The following is a 24,077-nucleotide window of genomic DNA, read 5'->3' as shown; positions in this document are numbered from 1 at the left end:
ATTTAAATTTTTTTTTTCACATTATTTTCCATTTTTCTCATTTTAATTTATAATTTACACTTTTATAATCATAAATCTTTTGATTTTGTGGCTGCTACACATGATTATACATATAAAAACTAGAATGTCAATTAGGAAGTGTCCAGAATTCCCACAATGTTGTAACGTTGATTTCGTTGTTGTTGGGCAAGGAGCCAATCTTCTTAATTCCACCATGATTGATAGTTTTTTTTATTTTGATGTTTTTATACACTGTTCACATTGTACGATATATGTTTTGCAGCATTGAACAAATTGTTCGTACGCAACCAGTAGTGGAATTTTGAAGTGTTTTATCGAAAACCGTTTGGTTTAAAGGTGATAACAGAACGAATTTGGTATTCAGCCATTTTAAACGATAATCGACATAAATTAAATCGGCTCTTTTCGTTAACGAATAAAAAATCGTCAATTAAACAGCGGACAATTACTTGCGCCGGTTTTCACTTAATTCCATGTTTCCACTTGGAGCAAATCTAGATTTACGACGAGATTTCGGAAATCTCGTGTTTTGCAACGAGGTTTCTCATACATTTTCAATGTGAGCCGATCTACTTATTTGACGAGATTTGCAGCAAATCTCATTCCAAATTCGAATGAAACACTGCGTTTGCATTGAATAACGTTTATAATTGGGTTTTTTGTACAGCACTTTTTCTTAACATCTGACAATTTCTTATTGAAAACTTAATTGCTGACCGCAATGCATGGCGAAACCATTAAAGGTGGTCTCATTTGTACAACAACTACAAATCATATGGTGCAATCTGCCATCTTGCCATCAAGCTGATAGACGTTTGGATACAACTCTGGAATTGCACAATTCTATCAAGATATAATCATTTACAGGTAGTGGCAGTTGCCCAACAACAAAATATTGAGTGCACTATCTGTCAAAGTCAGTGATTAGTGAAACTCTAATTTTGAGTAAGTTACTAGTTCGCACATTTTTCGTTGTTTGTGTGTGCAATTGTTCTTAACTATAATACACACACACAACAAAAACTCATGGACAGATAGTGCACGGCGAGAGAAAAAATTGTACTCAGCTGTTTGCTATACACTACCTCGATCAATATGTCTTGAATTCTATCAGCTGGATAAGTGAGCTAAACTTCTTTAGAGAACCCTGATTCCATCAGCTGGGCAAGTACCCAAACCTTCTTCAGCGAACCCTGATACCCATATACCTAACCATATACTCATATACCCATATACCTACCATACATATACACCATATACTGTCATTTACTGTCTGTGACTACAACCAAGCTTTTAAAATAAATAGCTCACAGTGAAATGGGCTGGTTGTTCACATGCAGAAATTCGGATTAATCGGTTTTATTAACTAAAAAAAAGTTGAAAGAAAAAATCCCACGACCTAAAACCATTGGTCGTCTTTGATTTTAATTAACAAAAAGTGTATGTGAATAGCCCAAAAGATGGCATGAATGTATGTGATGTACAGGAAAAATACGCTACAAAGAGTTTTGTGAGAGTGAGACATATGAGATATTTAACATTTCTTCCAAAATCGCATAAAAAATAGCTGAAAAGATAAAAATAATAGAATTATTTTGTGTATATAAATAGAAAAAAGCCTACGAAGAAAAAAATCCAATTGAAAAAATCCTTTACTGCGTTTATGTATTGGTATGAGCGTAATTTTTTTACATATATGCATGAGTGTGTATTATAATCATACGTGAGTGAGTATATTGCGCTGTGATGTGGTGTTGCTATTTTGTTTTCAATGCGTGAGTTGAAAAAAGAAAGAAAAAAAAAAACATACTTATTTGTACATAAAAATTTTAAAAATTAAATTCTATTGGAAAAGGTACATGATGTGAGTGACACTAAGAAAAACTGTAATGAGAAAAGTTTATGAGGATAGGTTTGTGCAAACACTTAGTGGTTTCACCGCAGAACCACGACAAGAGAATGTATACGAGGAATTTGTTGGTAGTGTGGTGGGTGGTTGGTTGGTTGGTTGTATAAATACCAAGTAAACTCTGTGTAGACACTCGCTTGGTCTCGGATGTGTGTATTTTTCATTTTGGAAAATATTTGCTCACTTCAATTTTCTTGAATGAATGAATGAAAATGTTCTCCTCGACACAAAAGCTTCATTATGAGGTTTTTGTTGTTTCTTTTGCTGTTGTTGTGCTAGCCTTTGTTGCCATTGTGTTATTGGAGGGGATCTATATACAAACATACGTATGTATGTACTTATGTACGTACGTGTTGGGGTAGAATAATGTAAAAGAGTCTGCACTAGCAACACTGCGAGCCGCCGCGGTGTTTTCTGTTTTTGTTTTTTGTTCAACCTCTCGCGCTTTGTGGAATCACACTACCTGTGTTCCTCGATATACTCTCTCTCTCTCCCCAAAACACATACGTTAAAAATGACCATGTTTCTCGTCGCTGAATCGGTTGAGTTTACTGCCGCCCCGTTTCTCCCACCTTCCAAGAAAAAACACACTCACACTTCAACATGAGTCGGTCGATTGGTTAGTTTGACAAATATTTTTTTTATAACTTTTTCAGTACTACTACAAAAATGCAAAATTGCAATTTTCATTTGGCGAGCAATAATGAAAATGAAATAAATTTATTAAACGCGAATACAATAAACGAAAATTGTGTAATAAAGTTGGTGGCGATCATCTGAAAAATAAAAATTATGTGGTGGTTTAAATTGAATGGTTGAAAAATTTGTACAACATCAAACATATGTACATATATGTGCGCTCAAAAAAAGAGAGCATAAGAAGTGTATTACACAAAGAATAAAAAATCGAATAATCTAAAAAACAACATCTTTCCAATTCGTATTTTCATCATCCAGGCGAAGTAAACGAGGAAACGTCATAAACGTTAAAAAAGGTAAGGCAGCAGCCGAACATAACATGTATACATAAATATTAGATTATATTATACAAATTAATCCTTGTTCTTAGATTTATGAAGGTAAATAGGAAATCCTAAAAAGGAAGCTGATATCACTATAGTACACTTTCAAGAGTTGCCAGAAGAAAAATGCTTCAAATTCAACGTGGAAAGTTTGTGTTTTTTCTACACTTGGCGTGTTTGTGATGCTGCCCGTTTTTTTGTTCGCCTCAGGTCTTTGGCAACTCTAGAATCTAGTCAGACAAAATGTCAGAATTTTTTTATGTGCGCTTTGCTTTTCATTCATTTGCACGGTCGGTCGTCTCTCGTTTGCGTTCTTTTGCTTGGTTGTTTTTGTTCTTTGCTTGCCTTGTATGACATGAGAGTGTGTGTGGGTTTGTTTTATATGACGATTTTTTTTGCTGAGCACCAGCCCTCAATGAAGTGCTGCCAACAGAGAGTGAAAAAAATCGCAACTAAGATTTCTATTTGCGTAATACTATTTATGGCTTTTATATGTGGAGTATTACAATGAAATTAGAATCAGGGTACGTACTTAGAGGATTTTATTTTCATACCAAACACCATGGTAAGCGGGTATAATACTTGTATTACACTTTGAAATATTAATCTACATGAGTCATCATAAATTACTGAAGATGATGTTTTAAGCGTGGTTTTCTTAGTAAATTTTCCATGAACATTCCATCATGGAACAGGGGATATTTCTCTCATATCAATGAGTGCAGACTGATATAAGTTTAAGCTCATTACAAAATCCTCTCCTTTTTATGCAGAGTTTGAACGTGCCGCATAGCGACACTACGTTGGTAGAGAAGTTTTAACATGGCAGGATACCTCACAAATTAAACCAGCATAGGTTAGGGGATAACCACCACTGAAAATTTTTTTGATGTTCACGCCGGGATTTTAACCCATGCGTTCGTCTTCGTAGGTGCAATCCCGTGGTTTCCTTAATCTAATAAAACATTCAATCTTCAACATTTTTATTGGTCTTGCCATTTACTTTTTATACCTTTCGCAATAGAATGGGCGTATACTAACTTCGTCATTCCATTTGTAAATCCTCGAAATATTGGTCTATGTGCCCATTCTAAGTCGATCTAGACATGGCCGAACGAATGAAGATAGTCGCTCGACACTATACAAAAATACTTCTTATTTGTGTAGGTATGTTGGGATTGTTACAATGTCAAATCTTTAATACTTCTTGATTCTCAATAACTGTGTTAAATATATAAACCGATCTACAGGTTTGACTACTTGAACCTCTGTAAATTATATATATTCTTGAATTTCATGACATTTTAAGTCGATCTAGACATGTCCGTCCGTCCGGCGAAAGCAGGCTTACTACCGCTCGACATTATGCACAAATAATTTTTATTTGTGTAGGTCTTTCGGGAAAGTAAGTGGACCAAATGGAGGCATGTTTACACATAGCACCCATATAAATCTTTCTCCCGATTATACATCTTGACTCCCAATAACCGTGTTAAATATAAAAAACGATCTTCAGATTTTACATCTTGAGATTCCGGAAGGAGCATTCACCACCACTCTATTATGCTGAAGTTTTTCACGTACTGTTTTGTTATGACTTCCCTAAACCGTAACAAGTATTGTCTTAATAGGTTCATAGTCTGATATTATTATCAACTTATCTGGTCTCGGAAATAGATTCACCTACACCCAATCCATTCAAATTCTGTCAATCGACTCGTTCGCCAATTCATGGATATTTTACAAATGAAAAACATATGGTGTTGAAGAATTTGTTTTAAAAAATAAATAGGTACATATTGTTTTTCACAACTATTATAAAAGAAGAATAGTGTTCATTCCTTTCCTTTGATTACCACATTGTCCCGATCAGTTAATGTGTGTCTTTTGACGATATTTTTGGCTACTATACGTATGAAGAACAAAAAAAACGCTAGAATCGTCCCACCAATTTCTGATAGGTACGTTCCCTCCTTTCCCCATTTTTGATACCGATAAGCAAAATGCAAATTTGCTAAAGAACACTTCATTAAGGAACAGGGGCAAACTTCTCGCACATCAATGAAGGCTGTCCTATTCAAGCTCAATGAGACTTTCGAGTTCGAACGGCGTGTCGTAGCCCGATATAGTGTTGGGGAGAACTTTTTACATGTCACTAGCATTAGGTAAGGTTAAAAAAAGGTTGAGTATATTAATCCCCCCATGCAACTATGGACATACACCTAAGCTAGTAATCGGCTTGTTGTGCGCTCTAATACTAAAGGGTAACATCGAAAAAGAACATTTAAGTCAGGAATTCCGTGATTCTTAAAAAATTCATTTTTGTTTTCCATACCACGGCCCTTAGTTGGTTTATGTCTGGTACTGTGTCCCCACCTTAGAGCTGGTGGCTGTTAGCCGCGAGCATTAGGAAAGGTAAACCATGGGGGGCCATGGGCGGATCGCCACGGTGACCACCTCTCATATCCATATATACCTATAGGTAGCTTTTTTACTGTTTTATACATAGTTTTTTACAGTTTTTTATACATAGTTTTTTATATAGAGTTTAATACATTTATCTTTCGGCAAATATCATGGTTTTATGCATGCAAGCATTTTTCTACACATAAAACGTCATACCTTTAAAACGATGCTCAGAGTTGACGGCATTGTAATCCGCTCAGTTGCTAACACTCGTTATCTCTTTTTCTCACCTACACCTACATGCATGTAGAGGGAGACATTGTATAATAAAATCCATTTTATGAAGTTTGTTGTGTGCTTTGATTGATTTTCGTCTTCTTTTCTTTACATATTCTCACCGTGATTCAACACCCCCAAACCCTTTACCCCATACACATACGCTCCTACTCAAACAAACATACTAATATCTGAGTACCATTCTGAATTTGTTATTATTGTTGTTGACTTTTGGTTGTTTTATTTTTCAGTAGGTAGAGGTGGATTGCAAGAAGAAATAAAAAAAAATGATGGTTGGTCTTTATATGTATTGTTGTTGTTGCTTTTTCATATTTGTTAAAGAAATTGAAAATAAGTTTGTATAATTTTGTAAACGAAAAGAACCAAACTCGTCTAAGTATGACAATTCACAGCGTCAGCCACATCGAGCACATGTGATGGGTCATGTTCAAAGCAATAATAATTATATATGTTATCGACCATATAAAATATTTTGACGCAAATTTGTTTATTCATAGCCAATGCATTACAACAACAAAAAGAAAGTCTCGTATAGGATTTGTTGACTTTAACGGGTCTACGATAAAATACGTTTTAGCGGTGGGTACATTGTGTGCATTATTGTTTTGTGCACACATACATACATATGTACATAAATGCCCACCATATGCATGTATTGCATATTTAAATGCACGTAGGCAAGTATGTAGGTTTGTCTGGCTTCGACGAACTGACGACTATCCACAAAACGCTTTAATAAAGCATCTCTCAATTAAGGTCTGCCTGGTTGTCATGCATACACATTTCAACGTATGGCTTAATGATTGAGCGTAGGCGTTGGTAAATAATGATTACTATTACAGCGCCGCTATTTGAAAGTCCTATATTAATTAGGAACAATAAACATGACACGCACAAACCCGAAAACCCAGCAAAATGTTTGCTTTCAAAGATTTAGAAAAACTTCTGTTTATGGGGATGTGGATATATTCCAAAACTGCACCAAATGTTGTGATTTTAACATAGAGCTGAGGTCAAAAAAATTCAAAATTTTTTCTATTTTAATTTTTTTCGATATTGTTTCCTAAATTGGTTTACAAAAAGAGGTTTAGAATAGATCTTGGGATATACTACAAAGAAAAACGCAACGTAAAGTCAACATTGAAGAAATAACCGAAGACGCTTCAACTGAAAAATAGACAGAAAATTCTGCAAGTGTTTGACGAAACTCCTTTAAAGCATATACATATGTAGCTGAAATAGTTAAATATGGTATACAGCACCCAAACAAGTATAAGTCGCTTTGGAGCTACAAATCATGCAATTCATTCATAACTACCCAATTTATAGGTATTTCACAGAATCGTTTAAACTTAGCAATGCTATTCTACATTACTTCTCAAGATATATGAATAACGTCAAATTTGTTTTGCTGGGAATATGCATTTGTATGTATTAGATATGTTTGTCTGTCTATACCTACATTTATTTGTTTAATTAAGCCTATATTACATTGCATGGTATGACGTATAATCGGGAATACGTTTTTCCACAACAACAAGGCCCTAGATATTTGAAAATCTTTATGTATAGGAAAGTAGATTTTAGCCACTGCATTTTATTTTTCTTCTGTTATAAGGGTTGGTATTCTATTCTGCTTTCGGGATAACCGTTGAAATTTTTAATTGTTTCGCAAGCGAAATTTGTTTTTGTTTCCATACCAAAACACGTTTCTTTATCTGCACTCTCTCTATTTTATAATTTTTTTCTCGAATGAATAAAGAAAAACGAATCTTTGAAACCAATAAAACAAACTAAAATGATGACGGCAATAGTTTCAAATGTTGCCACTATAATAGTTTTTGCCATTTTCCTCGCTATAAACAGAGTATTACTTTTCCGCCGATTTTCAGCCAAAGTTTCGCCGACGTTTTTTTTTTATATGTATGTACAATAGTTTGACAGCATTCCGCTCGAAAAACTGAACAGAATACACAGCTTTAGTGTGAATTTAATTAAATCTTGTCGAATTTCCAAATAAGGGAGAAGGGATCTGAAACGATGCTGCCCCAGGGGGCACTACAGAGAGATGGATAAATATACACAGTTAAGGTGAAGGAGGGATTAAGGTTGACGTGGAGGCAGAGGTTAGCATATTTTGTCGCATGTTTGCTGAAACAGCAGTTTTTGTCTGCTGAAAATGGGAAAGCAGACATTTCTGCTGTTTCAGCAAACATAGGGCCGCTGTATTAGCGAACAGTTCTTACTGCTATTTCGGCTAACAAAATCTGCTGTTTTGAGTACACAAATCTGATAAAAAAAAGTAATAGCGTTCTTAATTCGGCCGGGCCGAATCTTATATACCCTCTATCATGGATAGCATTTTTTGAGTTCTTTGCGGAATAATGGATAAGAACTTTTATGCTATTGGAGCTATATCAAGTTGTAGTCCGAATCGGACCATAAATGAATTGAATGCTTAACATTGTAGAAGTCATTGTGTAATATTTCAGTCCATTCGGATAAGAATTGCACCTTGCAAGGGCACAAGAAACAAAATCGGAAGATCGGTTTATATGGGTGCTGCATCAAGGTGTAGATCGAATTCGGACCAAATCAATCACGTTATACAAAATTTCAGCCAAATCGGATAATAACTGCGCCATCTAGAGGCTCAAGAAGTCAAGATCCCAGATCGGCTTTTATGGCAGCTATATCAGGTTATGTACCGATTTGCGCCAAACCAAGCACAGTTATTGGAAGTTATAACAAAACACTTCAAACACAGCAAAATTAACTCCTAATATTCTGCAGATAGTGTTTGCTATTTTCAGCAAACTTTTTTTTATGAGTGTACGACGCAGAACGCCTAGAGGCCACCGTAGCACAGAGCTTAGCATGTCCGGCTATGACGCTGACGTTGAACGGTCTCGCTATGCGGCACGCCACTCGGACCCGGCATAAAAAAGGAGATCCCTTATCATTGAGGTCCCTCATTGATATGAGAAAATTGTGAACTGTTCCTTATTGGAATGTTCATGGGAAATTTAGTTTTAGAAAGTTGACCTGGACTTTTACCAATCTAAGCTAAAACCTATCAAAAATTTACTTAACTTCCAGACTTGACTTCTGGTAAACAAAGTCAGAGTAATGAATAAATTTCTTAGAAAAATTGACCTCACCTCTTGCTTGTTTAAGAGACGGATATATTTATTTATCTTGTCATATGAATCAGATAATATAAAATTGTAGTATGTATTAATTTAATGATATAGCTGGCCGGTTATTTTACTAGCTGGCTTGAGCTGCTTTCTTGCTTGATGGGCTGGCTAACTGACTGACTATTTGACTGTTTGGTTATATATTGTATATTTTTTTCTATATATGTATTTCCATTTAAATGATTGGTTGACATTGAAATAAATGATTTATTTTCAAAGCATCTTCTGTTATAATTGGATACAGACAAAATAACCATTTGAAAACCAGTTTGACTTGTAACGCGTATTTTTAGTAATATTTTACTTTTTACTTGAGAATATCATGCATGCTAAAGGGTGGTCTATTCTACATTTCATTTACCATTTCTCATTTTCAGAGTAAATTAATTTGAACCATAAAAAGATACATCATCTAGCAACCCGTTAAAGCTATACAAAATCATCATAGGCCCTTATATATTAACCACCCAGTTCAAAAATGTTACGTTTATTGAAATATTGTAAAAACTCTAGTTTGTTGGTTGCTGTATTCGTGGTATACAGGCTGCTTAAAAAATCAGCAGATTTGAAGATTTGAAAATCTTAAAACTAAGAAAAAAAAAATGAGAAAGCCTATTCAAGGCTTCCAAGAACCATATAAAACATCTCATTGCTTTAAAATCTCTCTCCCTCCCTCTATGTCTTGATTTTTAGTCTAAAAACGCATTAGATGAAAATTAGCCATTAAAAAGATACATGATAGGTACCTACATTGTTGTATATCTTATTCACAACAGCATTTCAGTTTTAAATAACAATGAATTCAATAATTCTCCTGCTCTAGTCATAGAAGTAAAAAAAAACAAAATAGGTAATAACAGAAAGTCGAATGGAATGAATCACTACTAAATAAGTACCACCTATATGGAAAAACTGAAGTTTATTCTCGTTGCAGCTACAGGCCCTATCTCTAAACACATACATACACATGATTAGCTATTCATAAAAATGAATATACCCCAACAATGAAACTTATGGATTTTTCATGTTCTCATTTGACCGGTTGAAATTTTTCATTATTTTATTTTTGTTTTTTCTTTATATGAGAATATGGTTATACCATTGTGAGTTTGTCTATAGTCTGTCTGTCTACAGCTAAGCGTGCTAGAGAACTGGGTATAGGTGTATTATAAATACTATGGCCTAATCAGTGAAAGTAACGTAGAATATAATTTGTTCGTCTCGGTTCTAGTGTGCTGTATTATATGCTGATGAAAAGTATGAAAACAATAAACAGACGAGATATCTAATACTATTTTAATTACAAACTTACCTGCTTATTTTTATTGTGCACAATATTTAAGCTCTGATTTTAAATTTGTGCATGTGTGTGTTTGTTCTGTTTTGTAAAAAAAAAGGTTAGACCTAAAAAATGCGTATGCATGTTAAGTCAGTCAATAATATAAAATGTGAGTTATCCCCAACCTAAAAAGCGTATGCATGTTAAGCGTGTCATAAGCAATAGTGTTATTGCTTTTTTTATCTACATAGACCAGAAGTGAAATTCTCCAAGAACGTTTAGTAAAAAAACGGATTACAGAAAATTACGGTGGCCTTACCCATTCACCTTCATGTGACGATTGGCTTCATCAACGAAGAAGTATGGCCCAATGACGCTGTCGGCATTCAAACCGCACCAAACTGTTTTTTTTTGTGGATGAAGTATTGATTCGTGAAGCACATGTGGGTTTTCACCTAACCAATAACGCACATTTTGCCTATTGACATGACATGTGGCAGCAAGTAAAAAACTAAATTGGAGTTAACGCTATGAAAGTAGCGGTCACCGATTCCGAATTTCGGTAGTAACATTTTATGATTTGTAGACGTTGCTTGTTTGTGTACTTAACAATGATGAGTTTACTGAATAAATTTAAAATGACAGTTCGATAATTAGAGTAAGAATACGCCCACAAATTGCTTTCAAGGTTGTCAAGCCCCTATTGGAAAACTCTTTATATGTATGTACGCATTTTTCGCACATTTTCTAGAAATGTGATAAAAATTCGCTTTTTTTACTCAAGTAGTTTATTCATGAAATCGGTTTTGAGAAACAGTTGTCGGATTAGGACCAAATCAGGCAAAAAATATATATTAGGGGCGGAAGACTTTAAATCGCAAGAACGGCGAGATGTCGAGGGCTCAACTACAGCTCACTTTTAACATGCATAGTTAATGCGCCATTAAGGTCTGATAAAATAAAATTTATCAAATCTAGGCTAAAACGAATGATAAATAAGGGTCCAAAACCTTAAATCGGTAAATCAGTGCATATGACAAGATATATGGAATTCTAATGCGGTTTGAATTTCTGTAAAATCGGCTCCTAAATGCAATTTTTATGGAACCATGACCTTAATTCCTGAGATCGGTCTATGTGGCAGCAAGGTCCAAAAATGGCTTGGTCTAGACAATATTCGGCGAAGACATGTAAAAAATGCCAATTTTTCCCATGAACATTCCACTAAGAAACAGGGGCAAAATTCTCATATCTAGGACCCTATTAATTCGGGATTAGAGAACACAAAAACAAATATTTATCGTATTTTAGGTATCGAAAAACATAGACCTCACATTTTGTTTTTTTACGTACGGGAATAAAAAGAAGTCATTCGGGGTCAAGTCAGGAGTATACCTTCGTCTAGAAACCGGTTTACATGGGAGCAATATCAGGTTATAGACTGATTTGGACCGAACTTGGCACAGTTGTTGGGAGTCATAACAGAGCACTCTGTGCAAAATTTCAGCCAAATCGGACGAAAAATTGTGGCTTTAGGCGCTCAAGAAATCAAATCCGGAGATCGGTTTATATGGGAGCTATATATAAATCTGAACGATATGGCCTATTTGCGATCCCCAACGACCTACATCAATATTAAATATACGCGGTCGACTGCTATCGTGATTTCGACAGACGGACGGACGGACATGGCTAAATCGAAGAAAACCAATTTAATATAAATCTTAAATTATAATACGTTTGGACCGTTAATATATTTTGCTGATTTGATGAAATTTAAGTAACCTACGCACTGTAAGATATATTCATTTACAGGTAATGGCAGGGCAACTCTGACTTAGAGTATATTACTAGTTCGCGCCATTTTCATTGCTTGTGTGGCATGGTTTTTAACTATAATACACACACACAACCAAAACTCGTTGACTGTTAGTGCACTTCGCGAGAAAAAATTGTACTCAGCTGTTTACGGTACCTAATTATAAATATATTACCTTTGTGCCTCGAGGTATGTTGGGCTCCTCCGATGGAACAATCATTTATTTTTTATTAAACACAACACAATTTTCTATGTTAATAACATTTTGAGCTTATGTATGTGATTGAAATAAAGAAAATCACAACATATTTGCAAAGACAAATTAGTAGTAGATCAGGGGAAGTCGACAAAACCTCCCAATGGCAATCCCATAGGGATGCCATAGGCATGGCCAAACCGAGATTGGATTTAGAGCTATTGTTGTTTGTTCGTCTGTACTATTGTATCCGCAAACAGGCTATTAACAGTTGCATTTTTAGGTATTTTTGTAGGCTATTGTGTCATGGAACCACATTTATTTGGGATTTAGAAATAAATTCAGCAAAAAATGGGTTTATTTTTGTATGGTAAAATATGCAAAAAAAAGAACAGGGTTTAGCACGTAAATGATCAGAATGCCATAAATAAAACATGGTAATTGTCGAAAAACAAAACACGGTTATCCTTCTCATTAAATACGAGCAGGGAAAAGTGCTTTTATGCGATACTTGCCATGTTTGTCTAGAATCAAAAGCCGCTTCTGACAGCCCTGTAAGTTAAGAGGTGTTCTAAGTCATGCCTGAGGTTGGTATCCGACGTAGGAGAAGTCACTGCAAAATTTCAGTTAAATCGGATAAGAATTGCGCTAGATAGGTTTATATGGGAGCTATATCTTAATATGGACCGATGTTTACATTTACAATCCTAACCGATCTACACTAATAGGAAGTATTTGTCCAAAATTTCAAGCGTCGGACGGACATGTCTAGATCGAATTAAAATGTCAAAACGGCCAAGAATATTTATACATGCTTTATGGAATCTAAGATCAATATTTCGAGGTGCTACAAACGGAAGCGAAGTAAGTATAGCCCCATGCTATGGTGGAGGGTATAAAAACTGGGGAAAATTAATTTGCCATCTAAATGTTTATAGCAGAAATTGGGGTAGTTGCGTAGAATATCAAGTTGCCTAGAAATCTATACCGGCGAATAGAACAAACAGTCTGTGACAGCCAACTAAATAGAGCCAGATGAAAAGTCAGTAGCATCCTCCGTCTAAATTTGCAAGCTCTAGTTTATGGACGCTTTGAAGCATCATGCAACTCTTTACGACATTCGCGGGTTATCCTAGTCGAACAATGGGATATATACTGGAACTTTATACAGATAAGTTAAACATAGCTATGTCATTGTCATCATCATCATGTGATTGGTAACGAGATTCCAATTGTACCCAACCAAAAGTTCTATGTTGTGCAATATAAAAACTATGATCGGGAAAATAAGGCACAATAAAAAAAATTTTGTTCTAGTTTTAAAGACTCGAGCCAAAGATGAGCAAAGATAAACATGAGAATCAATCTGCTATCGAAATTCCAAACAGATGGCCGCGTTTATTAGTAAATGGGAAATTAAATTTAATGATAGCATCTTTATTTTAAAGTATTGGTTCTTAAGCTCGTTTTCATTGGTAAAATCCTACGAATAAGAAAAAATCTGAAATTTTCGTTCAACTTTTTTTCTGTGTGTAGCTATTATCGATTTAAATAAAATACCAAAAATCTATTATTTCGCCACATACATCTTATTGGCGATCGAAGGGTTCGACTCCATAAATTTCAAAAAATGTCGATCTTTAGAATATATGATTTGCATAACTACCAATATACCCTTAATTATATGCCATAACTACAATCGTGCCACTGTGCATCTTTAAACCGTTTTTCTTTTTTTTGTTATTGCTTTTAATGATGACCAGACCAACAAAGTCATCATTACTACATAACAACAAACCAAACCATGAATTTATTTTTTATTTGTTGAGGTTTCTGCCTTGTTTTTTTTTGTTTTCCACTATTCTCCAACATAAGAACAACACAAAACAATAAAGAGTACCTACTACAAGTACACAAAAGCCAATAAGAGCCCGTTGTTGTTGTTACCTTTAAACAAAACAGCAACATCGTCATCATCATCGGCCATCGGCAACAAACCAGCCAAGATCAGACAAGAAATGAAAAAGAAAAACATTAGTTAAGAAAAAAACTTCCACCAAACCGGTTCGGTTAATAATTCACGATCAATACAAAAACTACTACAACTTGTATGGCATTGTTTTTGTCTAATGCGTCGTCGTCGTCTGTCTTTAACGTGGTCTCTAATCTTTTACGCTACGTTACTCCATGGACCAGAAACCCAACACAACACAACAGCTACAACAACAAAATAAAAACTTTTACAAAACTTAACTTTTTTTTAGGAAAAAGGTATTCTCTGATGAAGTGGTTCGTGTGTGTGGTTGGAGGGGTGGGGGAAATGACATGGTAGATGACAAACAGACTGGAAGACGGACAAGCAACAATAACACATCATTAAATTATACATGCAAAGTACACTAATGGACAAAATTTGTTTTAACTTACACAAAACCAAGAGGTCACATTAATTATTTACGATAAAATGAAATGAAAAACAGGAAAAATTTTTATCGATTACATAGAACATACATAAGTAGATACAAAAAATAGTAGAGAAAATTTAGAAAATTGAATAGGTACCTATATGACTTTATCAAAGTTTGAGTCAGTTTGTTTTAATAAAAATCATAATTTTTATGTAATTTTCCATACTTTACTCATGTTGTTATGTTTTTATTACTACCGAATCTCAATTTAGCTCTTCTCATGTCCCGTTATTTGATTGGAAACAAGGTATATTTTTATAAGTAGTCACAGGGTTACCGTAGTGTTTAAATAAAATCTTAATTATAATGTAATTTGCTATACTTTACTCATGTTGTTATGTTTTTAATTCTACCGAATCTCAATTTGGCTCTTGTCATGTCCCGTTATTTGATTGGAAACAAGGTATATTTATACATGTAGTCACAGGGTTACCGTAGAGAATTTTGAAAGTTCGCCTAAAAAGTTGGTCTTTCTGAACAAGGTCGCACAAAAAGTGATTTTCTCAAATATGGGTCGCTTAATTTATAAAATTATTTAAAATAAATCTCTCTTAGAGAAAGAGGGAAATAAAATCTTTTTATGGTTCAATGAAGAATACTTCAAATAGATTTAACATACACATATACTTGTATGTACTTTGGGTTTACAACTTAGACATATTGTGGCTATTACTTCAGTAAAAATTGCAAGTGAGTGCATATTGTGAATTAGAACCAAAAGTCAATGAGATAGTTGGATCACGTTAGTGGGAGGCTTAGACCTGGAAATCCAACATTGACTTGGCAATCATACTACGCCAGATCCTGTAAAAATCCGATAAGAAATATAAATCGACAATTTCCATCTACTTATTGAACGCAAACGCAATTTTGGTTGCCATAAGAAATGCATTGACATATCCTTTGCGTTATGTTACAGGGTGACATTGAAAGCATTCAATATATATATTTTTTTCATTGAAAGAAAACTATTGCTTTGATCATTTTCTGTGCCACGTAATAGATTTATTTTTACAAAATGGCGCTTAATTATGATAAATGCGTACTTTGTCAGCAAAAAAGTGTGGCAAATTGGCCAATCGAATGGAGTTTTTTCACCATGTGTTCGTTTGAGGTGTATACTGGGCCATACATTGAAAATTATATGAAACCAAATCCATGTTGGTTGTCTACAAATCCACTAACAATTTGCAGGACAGCTATAACTTAAAATGGGTCTGTGGCTGTAGCTAGAAACGAGTGATATCCGCTTCAATTTGTAGGGACCTCCTTTTTAATAGCCGAATTCGATAGAAATTTAGGGTTGTGTTTTATGTCGCCTAACTATGCCATAGTTGCGCAAAGATTAGATTGACCTATATAGACGGCTCTGAACGCCGCCTGGATTCGTAACATGGCGAGAACATCAGGAATTTTTTTTCAGCGATGATTAACCCCTTCTTCACTCACGTGGTTATTATAGCAGTGTATTGTGCTTCATCCTTTCGTCTGTTGGGTTCGAAATCGTCAATAAAAATTAGGTCCTTTATCATCGGGGATTAACTTGAATCGGACAATAGAGGCTTATACCTAGCAGATCAGCTGTGACCAGCAATAATTATCGATTAGCGATACTTATTTCATTTGCCATCGATTTGGTGAACTAAGTCATTCTACCACTAAAGTCAGTAGTAAGATTCCAATTAAATGCAAAATTTTTAAAGTCTTCTTTTCTCTACTCTAATAAGGATTTCAAGTGCAACGCCAGCTATACGCTTGCTTAGTAATAACCATGCATTTCTTCTGATTGCAGCGGCAGCAGTGCATTAGCCACCCGCTGTCATTGACTACCATTCAAGCATGCAACATTCAAGCAAAGCTGCAGTCATCCCACATGTCCCATCCATACAGTGAAGCAAAAGACAAGAGTTTCAGATCACAACAATTGATTCAGCCAGTTCTTGTTTCCGAATACTACAACATCGTTGGTGTAGCTATTAGCGTGGTGACGACGACTACTTCTGCTCTTCAGTCATAGTCATCATCTTGCTGCTGATTACTGCTAGGGGCTATATCATGGTAGTGGTGTAGAGCCGTCATGGAACGAACATAACTGGTTTTTCGGTTTTTTTATTTTGTTTTTTTTTTCTGCATGTCGCTCGTTCGTTCTCTTCTTTGACATTCAGTGTAGTAAGAATGGAGATCTCGACCAAAAAAAAAAACAAAAAAAAAATGTGAAAGAAACCAGTAACCGAATAAAAGCCCCAACAACAGCAGCACATACAAACACAACGCACACACCACATAAAGCATTGACCAAACAATAAAAGCGTCAAGCAGCGACAGAAGCGGCAGCGGCAGCATCAGAATCAGCTAACCAACAGCATCCAAGCAATAGCAGACCAGCCATTAACGATAGTAAACCAGCGTACGTACATTCATATACGACGGACATTTGTATTCCTTTTCGTGTGTATACTGGAATTAAGTATTTTATATACATATATATGTACATACATATTTATTTGTATGTCTGTCTGTCTGTATGTATGATACACCATGCCCAGACTATGACAACAAATCATGTTGAGTACGTTGTTTGTTGTTTGCTATTGCTGATGTTGCTATTGCTACTGGTCTTGAGTACATTCAGAACGAGAGACAAGCCGACAACCGGACAGATATACAAATAGAAGTAGTACATCCATACGTAATTTGTAGTACGTTCATATTATGCGTTTTGTAGTAAGATTTTTCTTCAAAGTTTTGGTTTTGAAGAAACTATTTTAGCTTTATAAATAAACTTAACATTGTTGTTGCTATTGCCTATAGGAAGGGCCAGTGAAAATTTTAACTGGGCCTTGTGCGCATAGGCCTTTTTAAATAGGGTAATGGAAATAGCAACAAAAATTTACCTAAGCTTTCATTGGATGAAAGTAGGTATGTACGTAGTTACAGTACTTTCACACTGGTTGCTAAATGTTAAAACAATAGTATACCTATTAAAGTGGTAAAAATTGAAATTTATATGTACTTGTTTATATACATTGTTTAATTTTTGTATAGAATATTAATTCAATAGGTACCTTTTTTCTTTTTTTAGATTTATTATCATCAACTTGGACCTTGCCATCTATCCATGAATTGAATAGATTTGCTGGTAAGTTTCATTTCGGTTTCTGCGTCAATGATAAGTGATTTTTAACGATCTTACTTTGGTGACAAAAATAACGCAGAGACATTCCACAGAGGTGGTTCTATGAGGAAACGATATTTATTGCTCAAGAACTGTGTCGAAAACACCTGTTTTGTCGTATTGTTGTTGTATGTTTTTTGTTTGTGTTATGTCGTCCAACAGAATGCGACAAATAGAAAATTTTCGTGCGAATGAACTCAATACTAGGTTAACCCATAAATCCTCGAACGAAAGAAACGAATAAAAAGGAGCTTAAGTTCGACCGGATTGAATCTTGGGGAACTATCACCTTTGATTCTACTTCAAATATACACAAATGAACATAGTTGAAGGCCATATGTGTACTTTACGTACAAAATCTCTGAGCTAGACCCATCGATAAGCATACGGATCGGCTTAGAATCACTTCGTTGTTGTTGTTGTTGTAGCAGTGTGTTGTACACTGAGGCGGCAGCCCTTGCCGATGAAGGACTTCATCGGGTCAATCCGGTACGTACAACCGGCTGCCTTGGGATCACTTCGTGATTCGATTTAGCTATGTCCGCCTGTCTGCCTTTCCATGTATTCTTGTAATCAAGGTACATGTCGCATTTGTTGTCCGATTTTCACAAAATTTTGCATAAGTCTCTTTATTGTTCCAAGGACGAACGCTATTGATTTTGAATAGCTCCCATATATATCTTTCATCCGATGTGTCCTTTTAAAGCTGTAGGAGCCACAATTTTCGTCCGATCTTCACAAAATTTGGCACAAAGAGTTTTTTTGAAGACCCAATATGCGTGCATAAATTGAAATCGGTTCAGATTTAGATATAACTCTCATATATATCTTTCTTCCGATATGCGCTTTTAAAGCTTTAGGAGCCACAATTTTGGTCCGATATTTACCAATTTTAGCATGATATGTTTTATGTGACGTCTTAATATGTGTGCAAAATTTTATCTAAATCGGTTCAGATTTAGATATAGCTCCCATATATAACTTTCATCCGATTTAACCTATTAAGGCTGTAGAAGGCACATTTTGGGTCCGATCTTAATTAAATTTGGCACGAAGTGCTTTTTTGACGTCTAAGTATGTGTGAAAAATTTTATCAGAACCGGATCAGATTTATATATAGCTCTCATATATATATTTCATCCGGTATGTCCTTTTAAAGCTGTAGTAGCCACAATTTTGGTCCAATCCTTACAAAATTTTGCAGGAGATGTTTTTTTTTTTTTTGACGTTGCACTACATGCAAAAAATGTCATCAAAATCGAACCAGATTTAGGTAAAATTTCCATATATATCTTTTAATCGTTTCGTCTTTTAAGGCTGTGGTAGTTACATTTTTGGTCCGATCTCTAAAAAATTGTTCATGAGATGTTTTAGTTGACATCCCAATACGTCAGCAAAATTTCATCAAAATCAAATCAGATTTAGATAATGCTTTATGCGTTTCGACTTTTAAGGCTGTAGAAGCCACAATTTTCGTACCATCGTAAGAAAATCGTAGAAGTAGATATTCGATATTTCAATAGGTATGCAAAATTAAAGTCCGACTAAATTTGGATATAAGTGGTATATATTAAAAGTATTATGTAGACTTGGTGGTGTAAGGTATTATATAGTCGGCTCCGCCTGACTTGCCTTTCCTTACTGGTTTTATATGGAAGCTATGTCAGGTTATATACCGATCTGAACCATACTTGCCAAGCTTGTGGAAGTTTTAACAGAACTCTATGTGCAAAATTTCTGCTAATCGGATAAACACGGCGGTGCTCAAGAAGTAAAATCAGGAGATCGGTTTAAAATGGTACTACATATGCCGCCAAGGATCATACTTACCTTGTATGTTACTCTCTGCAAAATTTCAGCAAAATGGATACAAATTGACACTTCTAGTTGCTCAAGAAGTCAAATCAAAGTACAACTTTATATGGCCTGTATATGAAAATCTGAACCGATGGCCCATTTGCAATCCCGAACGACCTACATCAATAAGAAGTACCTATATGTGCAAAATTTCATTCGATCGCTATCGTGACCCGACAGAAGGATAGACGGGCGCACATGGCTACGTCGACTGAATTTAATAAATAAAATTCGAAAATGCATTTCGGACTACTTTCAGTTTATGGTCAGTTTGGACGATCGGTGAATGGAAAAATTTCTGTTTGGTGTAGATTATGGTTCAGTGCCATTATAAAATTCCTAAAGCATATCAATATTAGACCAAAATTGAGCAAGCAGGAGAACTCCGCAAAAGCTTTTTTAACTTTTGGGTGTTGCTTTTGTGGGATTTGTTTGCAGAGTTGCATTTGTCAATGCAATGCTTAAAACGAGGCTCAACGCGTTGATTCTGTTTTGGCCTTTAGTTATGCGTCCACGTTGCCTGTTATATTTCAATCATTTGTTAAAATTTTTCTTTAAAAACAGTTTCCTCTTTGGCATGTAAAATGTTCATTAACACCTTCATATTTCAAGTTTTCCCTTGATTGTTGATGTTATTATTTTTTTTTTTCGTGCCATAAATAATTTAAAAGATTTGTTATTACTTCGAATCCAAAAAAAATTGTGTTTTGATTTCAAAAAAATTATTTTGTTGCAAATAAAATGTCGAGCTTTACTTTTTATATAAAATTTCATGAAATAAATATATTTTTAATATTTAGACAACAAAAACAAAGCATTTCCATTCACTACCGCAAATGGAATTTTTAGTTTGACGGCGGCTTCCCCTTTACCGTGCCATTTACAATATTGCTAGCTGTTCCTCCAGCACATTTATGATTATTATAAGTATATTATAATAATTTTATGGTTAGCTCGCGACGAGAGTACAAAACGAAATACGTTTGTTGTTAGTGTCATAAGCGTCGCGCGCATTGTTTTTGTTTTTTTTGTCTTGACTTTTTGTTTTTATTATGCTGCTTATGATAGCAAGTACTATTTTGCTTTTGGTGGTTATTTGTGATATTAGGATTGTGTGTTTGTTGTTTATCTGCGAGCTTTTGATGACTACAATTCCATGCCGTTCATTAATTAAAATTAACACAACGTACTGCGATGAAAGCGCTAAAGATCGATATGGTGAAAAATAAAAAAACACAATTATTATGACCATATATAAACAATACGAAGGCAGTCATTTAGTATATGCATACCTACCTACCCATATAAAATGTAAAAAACCTATTGACAACTATAAATACCTATTCATATTTGGCGTTTATAGTCTTATTGACAATAGTAAGTTTTCAGCCATATTTTTACTAGTACCTAAACCACAAAAAAAAATCACACAACAGGCTTTAAAGTTCTTTCATCAATATTCAGTCTTGTTTATTTAAATGCTCATTCTGTTTGGTTCCGATTTTTGTACATTTATATTGCACAGTGGGAAGGTGACATGTTTGGATATTTTGCTCTCACATGCAACTAAAGTGTTGTATCGTGTATACGTACATTTTTGAGCTATTTTAGGGTTGCCCTTAAAAACGAATCGTAAACGGAATCCACTGGAATGAGTTAAAGGACAAAAGAGAGAGAGAAAGAGAGTTAGTGTGGGCATAATCTAAATTTCCATTTATTTCTGCTGGATATGATTATCCTCTATCTTGACTATTTATGTTATTCGGTTGCAAGCTGCATGAATAGAGTCTGCCGATATTTTGGCACATTTCCGTACAACGGCTTTCTTCAATGTATCCATACTAGCACAGGTTTTAGTCCTTACCATGCTCTCTTAAATTGCCGAAATGGAAAAGTCCATTTGATTGGCATCTGGTGAATTGGACAGCCATTGAGTTGGCAAAACCAAGTGTGGAACATGATTTTGTCCTTTTTGCACATGATTTTTAGCGAGTCTTGTGACGTAGACCATGGAGGTACCAAGGTCTACGTCACAAACAGTAAATGAATATAGATAAACCATCGACTCTTAAGAGGCACCAAGTAGGTACAAAGATAAGAAATAAACGAGAAAATTAAGAGAAGAGAGAATTTCAAGAGAAACTGTGTGTAATCAACAAATATGATTTGGCCTGTTTTCAATTGATTGTGGTTATTTGCTTTTAAACTTTAAATTAGTTTAACAAAACACTTTTTAACTTTCTTGCTAGCTTCTTTGCTTGTGTTTTTCTAAAGTTTTTATGTCCCCTAAATTCTTTTTCTTCTCCCTTAGGTGATTCTTAAAAATGAAACAAAAGAAAACGTCAGGTTTCTAATCATTGTTCGTGGTTGCCATTTTTCTGAGAGGAAAAATTTATCTTTGTCTGTGACAATGAGCAGCAGAAATCAGGTGATCGATATAAAGCAATATCAATGCACAGACTAGAGGGGTGTACGTGAGTCGGAAGTTGTCGTCTCACGCGTGAATCACGCGTTAGTCACGTGATTCGTAAGATGCAAACCTAATCACGTTATCGTGCGTGAGCGTGATTGAATCACGACTCACGAGATATTACGTCTCAAAAGAAAATCACGCCTTAAGGGTCGGTATTCTATTCTGCTTTCGAAAAATCGTTAAAGTTTTTAATCGTTTCGCGAGCAAAATTTGACAACAATCAATTTTTTTTGTTTTCATACCAAAACATTTTTTTTATCTGCACTATATTTTATCTATTTTTTCGGAAATAAATAAAGAAAAACAACCTATTTTAACCGATAATACAAACAAAAATGATACTGGCAATGTACCCTTATTTTTTCAAGGGTTGCAGTATTTGTTTTCCATTTTCCTCACTATAAACCAAGGCGGATTTAAAAAGGTGGTCTCACGCGAACAGCTGTTAACAGCCTGCCAGGTTTGACAGTATTAAGATGACAGATTTTTGTTTGTTCTTTGTTGTTGTCTTCTTTCTCGAATATCTCTGCTCATTTACGCACACGTGTACACACACGCACACAAATTTCTTTGTGTTTTTTGGCAAAACGTCGATCATCTTGATTGCAAGATGGCGGATTGCACTATATGATTTATGGTTGTTGTACAAATAAGACCACCTTTAATTGTTTCGCCATGTCTATAAATAGAATACTACCTTTTCGCTTATTTTTCTCCTACTTTTCGCAGACGTTTCAAATCTATAGCACAGACCGCATATTACCAAACATATTAAAGTCAGTTGGAAGTCATGAAAGAAATCATTGTACAAAAATTTATCCTAATTGGATGGAAATTATGCCTTGTACGCAATGTATCTTATACGATCCATACAGGTTCGCTTGTTTTCATTTAACAAAAAACAAAATATCGATAGTGCCATCTAAGTCTACGATCGAAATGTTTGCGTGCCAATGGATTGAAAGGAGCTTTCAAAATGTTTGCTCTATAATACATTGCATTTACTTTCATCGAAACGTTCGATGAAAACGATTGGAATGCGACCATTACATTACAAAATCGCTTCAGGTGGCCGTTCGGCTCGAATTCTCGTTCGTGCGCTTGTCGAGAGGATCTAACACTCATGTTTTCTCAAATGTGGCAATTCTGAAAATGGATTTTGGAATAATTATGAAATTTTTTCGATAAAAGCGAGCACTTTCTTCATCTTTTATATATGTAACTACAATACATATGAGAATACATGCCGATTAGAGCGCACTCGTATTTGACGTACATAAGGAAAGTCCGCAGGATACCGAAAGTGACTGCACATATGCAAAGGGCACGTAGTGTAATAGCACCTTAAGTAAACATTATCATTTTGGAAGTTTACTCTAGATGGTGTGCATTTTGGAACTTTTTCGGCTTTACTTTGAGATCTTTATATTTGTTGCATCCTTCAAGGATATTTTCAGATCTTAAACCATTTGATTTCCCCAACAGCTTGAATTTCGTTTCAGGTGTGGTTACCGATTTTTTGGACTACAATGTCGTTTAGCACACTACCAGTGTCATTATATCGATTTTTGGTACGATACATAAACATTTTGCTCACTTTAAGCAGAATATTATGCCATTAAACCATTACGCATAAACTCCATCACGAATTTCTTTATAAATAAAATCAAAAGCAAATGCTTTTGGTGGTTTGTTCAAAATTTAATGATCTGTCAATAAAACAAATATCATGTAGCTGTCAGTTACACCACTGTGAACTTGGTGACACTTTGTGTCAGTTATCCTCTATATGTATATGTGTTGCCAGATTTTCTTCTTTGTCACTGCAAAGTCTACTTGCTGTATGGTGTTTATGTCTCTTTGGTATAATTCTTCGGGCTTCAAAATCAATATCATTAGAAAATTATTTAATATTAACACCGGTATTCACAATTCCACAGTGCCATCGACTATTG

The 24,077-nt window shown here is 34.9% G+C and overlaps 1 protein-coding gene across 1 annotated transcript in view; it reads left to right on the top strand.

Moving 5' to 3' along the window:
• The first annotated feature begins 1,572 nt into the window (after positions 1 to 1,572).
• Positions 1,573 to 24,077, top strand: part of LOC106088288 (putative transcription factor capicua) — a 75,129-nt gene continuing 52,624 nt past the window's right edge. Inside the window, exons 1-3 of the mRNA XM_013253723.2 lie at positions 1,573 to 1,748; positions 2,587 to 2,925; positions 17,700 to 17,756. The gene's annotated coding sequence lies outside the window, so the exon portion shown is untranslated. The remainder of the gene's footprint in view (positions 1,749 to 2,586; positions 2,926 to 17,699; positions 17,757 to 24,077) is intronic.

The sequence above is a fragment of the Stomoxys calcitrans genome, chromosome 2, assembly GCF_963082655.1.
Source record: "Stomoxys calcitrans chromosome 2, idStoCalc2.1, whole genome shotgun sequence".
In the NCBI taxonomy this organism is placed as follows: Eukaryota; Metazoa; Arthropoda; class Insecta; order Diptera; family Muscidae; genus Stomoxys; species Stomoxys calcitrans.
The sequence above is the reverse complement of the archived record's forward strand: the minus strand, read 5'-3'. Positions and strand labels throughout refer to the sequence as shown.